Genomic DNA, 6484 nt, shown 5'->3' with positions numbered 1-6484 from the left:
AGGGCGGCATCTCTGGGCAGCGTGGCAGGCGAGGGTCTCAGCGTGTCAATAGCCGCCATCTTGCGGAGGTCTGTGAGTGCATGAGGATTGGGCACTGGAGGCTGAGGGTTGTTAAACTCTGGATCAAGCAGATGTCTTCTTTACAGGAGGCGACCATGTTGAAGACCAGATCAGACCATTTCCTCTGAGTCCCTGTGCTTGGTTCAGTCTTCTGCCTTAACAGGGATCAGGTTTCCAGCCTCTGTTCCAGTACTTCTAGTTTCCTACTGTGGCGACCAGCAGGGTTTGAGGACCCACCTCAGGTGAAGGTTCAGGTGTGGGGTGAACTGGGCGTCCTTGAAACTTAGCGGGTAAGATCTACGCATAAATCCCAAGCTGTGAGTATTGATGAAAAGTCCGTGGTGAGGGTGCAGAGTCTAACTGCCAAGCGGTCTTCTCCAGGGACCCCCGCAAGGAAGTTTGGATTTCGCTGTGTCTGGACAGCAGGTCGCGGCCCCTCACCCGGAGAACATTAGAGACTATTACTATTGAAGTTCGTATTATCGAAATATTATTTTGCATTGTATTGCAGAATTCATCATTAAAGCCTTTCAAGCATTCTTCAGTATCCTCTGCATTCTTCCACAGTTACAAGTGTAGACATTACATTCAACCTCCAAGTTTCCATACTCCAGTCAGCCTCTCAGTTCCCCAGCACTTGCCAGTTCCCTCATTCCGGCCTAGAGTGACAAATTCACATATTCAACCCATTGTTTCTGAAGGGGTGGTCAGGATTGTTAAACCATCTCCCCTAAAATATGCCCCTGAGGTACTGTACAACACAAACCTTTATTACATATAAAATTATATCGTATTATATCATAAAAAATAGTATTTTGGGGCAAATGTATAAAGCTTGGTGGAGTGATAAAGAGGTGATAAAGTGGAAGGTGATAATACACCAGCCAAATCCTAGCTGTCATTTTTCAAACACAGCTGATTTGTGACTTTGCCAGGCTTAAAACATCTGCCCCTTTGTGTGTTACTACGTCATTGGGTTAGTTAATAACCTACATAAAATGGAATAGGACTATGATATCTTTACAGTGTGTACAGTAGGTGCAGCTATGGGCACCAGGTTCGCCCCGGTTATGCTAAAGTTTTTATGGTGCATTGGGTAGATACTGTTATTTGGCCCAATGGCGCAATGGTAGCGAACCTGGTGTCCTGATACCATTTTATAGGCAATGTTTTCTTTATTTGGAGCGCAAGTGAGGAAGATTTATCTCATTTTTGTTCTCAGTTCAAAATAATTCACTTTCAATAAATTTACTGTATTAGTAAAACTAATGTTTTCTTTTTGGATCTCAATTTTTATGTGGAACAGGGGCTCCTAAAAAGTAAACCCTATAGGAAACCCACAGTCACTAATAGTTATATTGAGACTACTAGTCAGCATCATGTTAACTGGCTAAATACTATTCCATTTGGCCAGTTAACAAGTATCAAACGTAATTGTACAGATCCATCTATTTGTTTTGAACAGTTAGGCAAAACTGCACAACGATTATCCTCCAAGGGATATTCTAGCGATCTAGTGCCAGAGATAGGATTGTCCAAATTGACCTGTTAGAACTTTTGAGAGGAAAAAAAAAATCTCAAGTAAAGGCCAAAAACATCAATGGTCATTTATAAAAGTCAATTCAATTCCTTAAATCGACAAATTGAAAATGTCTTTCACAGGAATTGGAAGATTCTTGTGAAAGACCCTATTATAGTTCCCTCATTACCTTCTAAACCACAGTTAATTTGCCATAAGGTACCTTCACTTTGAGATCACTTTCAGAAGAGAACTGTAGACCTTCCTAAAAGGATGAGTGAAGAACATTAGGATTTCATCGTTGTGGAATGTGCCTCCTTTGTCCTAAAGTTAAAAGTGACTCACTTCGTCACTGTGAATGAAAAAAAGTTACTCCATTAAACAATTCATTACTTGCCATTCGTGGATTATGTCTTGGTATGTTCTTGTGGTCTTGCGTATGTCAGCAAGACATCAAGACAAATCAAGATTAGACTTTCTGAACATGTAGATAATATTAGGAAGTCATTATCAACACATACCCTTTCCGTTCACTTTGACATCATGAAGCAAAATAATGTAATCTAACAAATTTTGGGGGGAATTCAACAAATTCTCCCAAGAGAGCATACTCATAATAAAGAGTTACAGGGCCGGACTGGGACGAGAAATTGACCCTGGCATTTCGAGCACACAGGACCACCTGCAGGAGGCGGGACCCTTGCGTGGCAAAGCCGTGAAGTGAAAAGGGGCGTGGTCTCATGGAAAGGAGGCATGGCATCAGAAAAAGGAGGCATTAAACATTATGGAACACATTGTAATGCCCATTACACATTATGGAACACACTGTAATGCCCATTACAGATGATAAAACAATCTGGTTCCCACCAGCCGCTCCCCGTGTATGATAACAGGACACAACAGGCTGCTCCCCCTTTATGATGACAGAACGCCACAGGCTTCTTTACCTGTATAATAACAGGAAACAACAGGCTGCACCCCTACACAATAACAGAACACCACAGGCTGCCCCTCCTGAACAATGACTGGACACCACAGGCTGCTCCCCTGCACAATAACAGAACACCACAGGCTGCTCCCCCTGCACAATAACATAACACAACAGGCTGCTCCCCCCTACACAATAACAGAACACCACAGGCTGCTCCCCCTGCACAATAACAGAACACCACAGGCTGCACCCCCCTGCACAATAACAGAACACAACAGGCTGCTCCCCCTGCACAATAACAGAACACCACAGGCTGCTCCTCCTGCACAATAACTGGACACCACAGGCTGCTCCCCTGCACAATAACTGGACACCACAGGCTGCCCCCTTTGCACAATAACTGGACACCACAGGCTGCTCCCCCTGCACAATAACAGGACTGAGGAGTCAGGACACCGCAGGCTTCTCTCAGAGAAGTTCTCTGGGAGAAGCCTGTTGTGTCCTGACTCCTCAGTCCTGTTCTCCCCCTGTACAAATGCCATTTACCTGATGCTGTGAAGCTGATTTAGGATGGACACTGAGGTTGCCTGCAGGCCTGCACCCGGAAGTATGGTGCCTTCACTTAGTGCCTTGCTTGGATCCTCCTGCCCCTTGTCCCTCCTGATGCCCCGCCCTCTGTAGCGGCCTCCTGCACTGTCTAGACAGGTCCTCAGTGCAGGAGGCCGGTGGCCATTTTCCCGAAGCCGTGGCTATATCCTCCTGCACTGAGACAGGTCCTCAGTGCAGGAGGCCGGCTGCCATTTTCCCGAAGTGCCGGCTATATCCTTAAAGCCGTGGCCAGCGCCACTGAACAGAGAGGAGAGTCCCAGCTGCCGCCAGCGGCAAGCGGGACTCAAATTCGGTCCATCTGGCCATTGGCCCTTCTGGCATTTGTCAGAAGTGCCGGATGGCCAGTCCGGTCCTGCTAAGAGTTACGATGAAATGGATTCACCGTTTGGGCACCCTTGTTCCCAGGGCCTAAACGGTGAATTTGAGCAGAAACCCTTCTTGACTTAATTCTCTTCCACTCTTTTGGTGTTGGTATCATTGGTATCTTCTTCTTTTTATATATATTTTAATAATATATTTCTAATGATGTATCTTGTATTTTACTGGTAGACACTGCCCTGCGCATACGCAGGTTGAATTATTTCTGTTTTTTCTTTTACCATTTCGTCATTGTGAGGGAACATACATATATTTGGTTGTCTGTCTGTGATTGCGCGGTGCGCTGTCTGTAATGTAAATATACTTATTTGCAGACAATATTTAATGTTATTGTATTAGATATATTATTGCTGTTGGTGTCTGGCCGCTGCCAAGAATGTTAATGATACGCATCCATTTTGATAATAAGTTGCTGTGGAACGCACGGCAAATTTTTGACAGATGTTTATTCAAACATGTAATATAGGCTATATGTACTGTACAGTATATGGTCCAAATAATGAATGCTGTGATCTGAGCGCATTGTAACTTTATTATCTATCATTCATTGACTAGCCGACATCTGGAGTGTCAGTGGAACGCACGGCCATCTTGTTTCTGGCGGCCTGCGGCGGCTCTGGTGTATTATTCTCCTTTTGGCTGCCTCCTATTCCGGACGGGACGCTGCACCGAGGACATTACCATATGCTGCCAACCATATGCCTGCTGCTTTACCTTTGATAAATGTGTAATGCGATTTTACTTGTCATTTTATTATAAGTGCAACTCATACTTGCCTACTTTTGAAAACTAGTTTCAGGGAGATTATAGTTGGTAATAGAATTTTGCAGTTAGTAAGAGCTACTATACTTGGTAAAGTGCTGGGAAATGGTGCTGATGATTCAATGTAAATGTTTCTGTCTCTCATTCCATTTTCCCCAAAAATGTAACAGTGTAATGTGGGCTAGGTGAAATGCGGGAGATTGCTAGACTAATGAGGGAGAGAGGGAGATTGCTGTTATTTCAGGGAGTCTCCTGCAGAATGCAGGAGGGTAGGCAACTATGATGAAACAGTGTAAATTGGGCTAGGTGACATGGGGGAGATTGCTAGACTAATGAGGGAGAGAGGGAGATTGCTGTTATTTCAGGGAGTCTCCTGCAGAATGCAGGAGGGTAGGTAACTATGCTGTAACAGTGTAATGTGGGCTAGGTGACATGATTGTTAGATTAATGAGGGAGAGAGGGAGATTGCTGTTATTTCAGGGAGTCTCCTGCAGAATGCAGGAGGGTAGGCAACAATGGTGCAACTTTTTTTTATTAAAATCTTGTTGTTGAGATGTTATTTGCACTGTTTATTCATCTCCTATGGTCACTGTGCTATGTGCTTTTGGGAGATTATTTATGCAGGTCTGATAGTCTGCTGATCCAAGGACCGGGACTCTGAGAAACAAAGTGCCTTTATTGGGTGATATTTATTGATATCACTCTTTTGAGCGCTTATGCGTGTGTGTATCATTTCATCATTCACATTCTCTAAGCAATTCATTGTGATTATTGCTTTGTTCACACTTATTTAGCTGCACCCGGGAGCTTATTTGCGCACTATTGATTTGATTGCTTTGTTTGCTATTACTAGCCCTATAAGAAATGACCAGACCAGGTAGAGAAGCTATTGTGCACAAATAGAATGGTGCCATCCACGCTGGTGAGAGGGGCCCCCTATTATGTGAGGGCCCTTAGGTGACTGCTGTACATGCCCTAGTTTTTAATCCAGCGCTGATCCCCCTTTACATTTGATTACCAGACCAGTCCCTATAAGTATCTACTGTGATTATAAGTACAGACTGTAATTTTGCAAAATGTACCAAGTTATAAAAACCTTACAGTAGCATCCCAAGCTACAAAACGCAAACAGCATCCACTTGGCACAACCCATTAAATATTATTAATATTATTTTATTTATAGGGCGCCACAAGTGTTTTGCAGCGTGTACAACGCAACAGTACAGGGAGACAAAACTTAGCATTGCATTGAATAAATAACAAAAAGTACAGGTAAAGAGCGCCACAGTTCAATACACATTACAGCTTAAATATAAGTAGTGAGGACTTGAACAATGTACTACTAGAGCAGGGCTGGGCAACACCGGCCCTCCAGATGTTGATGAACTACACATCCCAGCATGCCTTGCATCGGTTTCAGCATGGCCACATAGCAAAACTAATGCAAAGCATCCTGGGATGTGTAGTTCACTAACATCTGGAGGGCCGGTGTTGCCCAGCCCTGTTAGAGGCTTGTGGCCAATGATGGAGATGAGTATGCGGACAAAGATGGCTATTGAGTGTTTGAGTATGGGAGAGCTGTGAGTGACATGTGAGGAGAAGAGGGCTATGACAACAGGAGGGAAGAGGGCCCTGCTCTGAAGAGCTTACAATCTAGTAACTATAAACTGCAATATTGTAGGATTTCCTCGATGGTCGCTCGTATTCAGTAGCTCTGCTGGGCCTAAATCCAGTTTAATGATCGCATCCTATAGGAGCTCAGGTACTTTGATAAATTCGGCCATCTTTCACTGTATCTGGGATAAAATGCAGAGCTTGAAACATCCAACTTATTTCCCACAAGTATTACATGTAATATCAGAAAGAAGCACAAGATGGCGATATAGTACTTCTATGTCCAACATTTTACACCAGAATTACAGTATTTTACCTGTCTCACATCTACCTATCGTTAATGTGGACTCAAGAGAAGCTTTATGCTCAACACAAATGTGATGTTTTAGAAGGTATAAAAAAAATGACAGTACAGTACAGAGAATATTATTAGCGCACACATATTCCACAGCGGTGTACAGAGAATATTATTACCATTTATTTATATAGCGCACAAATATTCCACAGTGCTGTACAGAGATTATATTACCAGTTATTATATAGCGCACACATATTCTGCATCGCTGTACAGACTATTATTACCAGTTATTTATATAGAGCACACATATATG

The sequence above is a fragment of the Crinia signifera genome, chromosome 11 (genome assembly GCF_055691185.1).
Source record: "Crinia signifera chromosome 11, ASM5569118v1, whole genome shotgun sequence".
NCBI classification, from domain to species: Eukaryota; Metazoa; Chordata; class Amphibia; order Anura; family Myobatrachidae; genus Crinia; species Crinia signifera.
Note: the sequence above shows the minus strand (reverse complement) of the source record.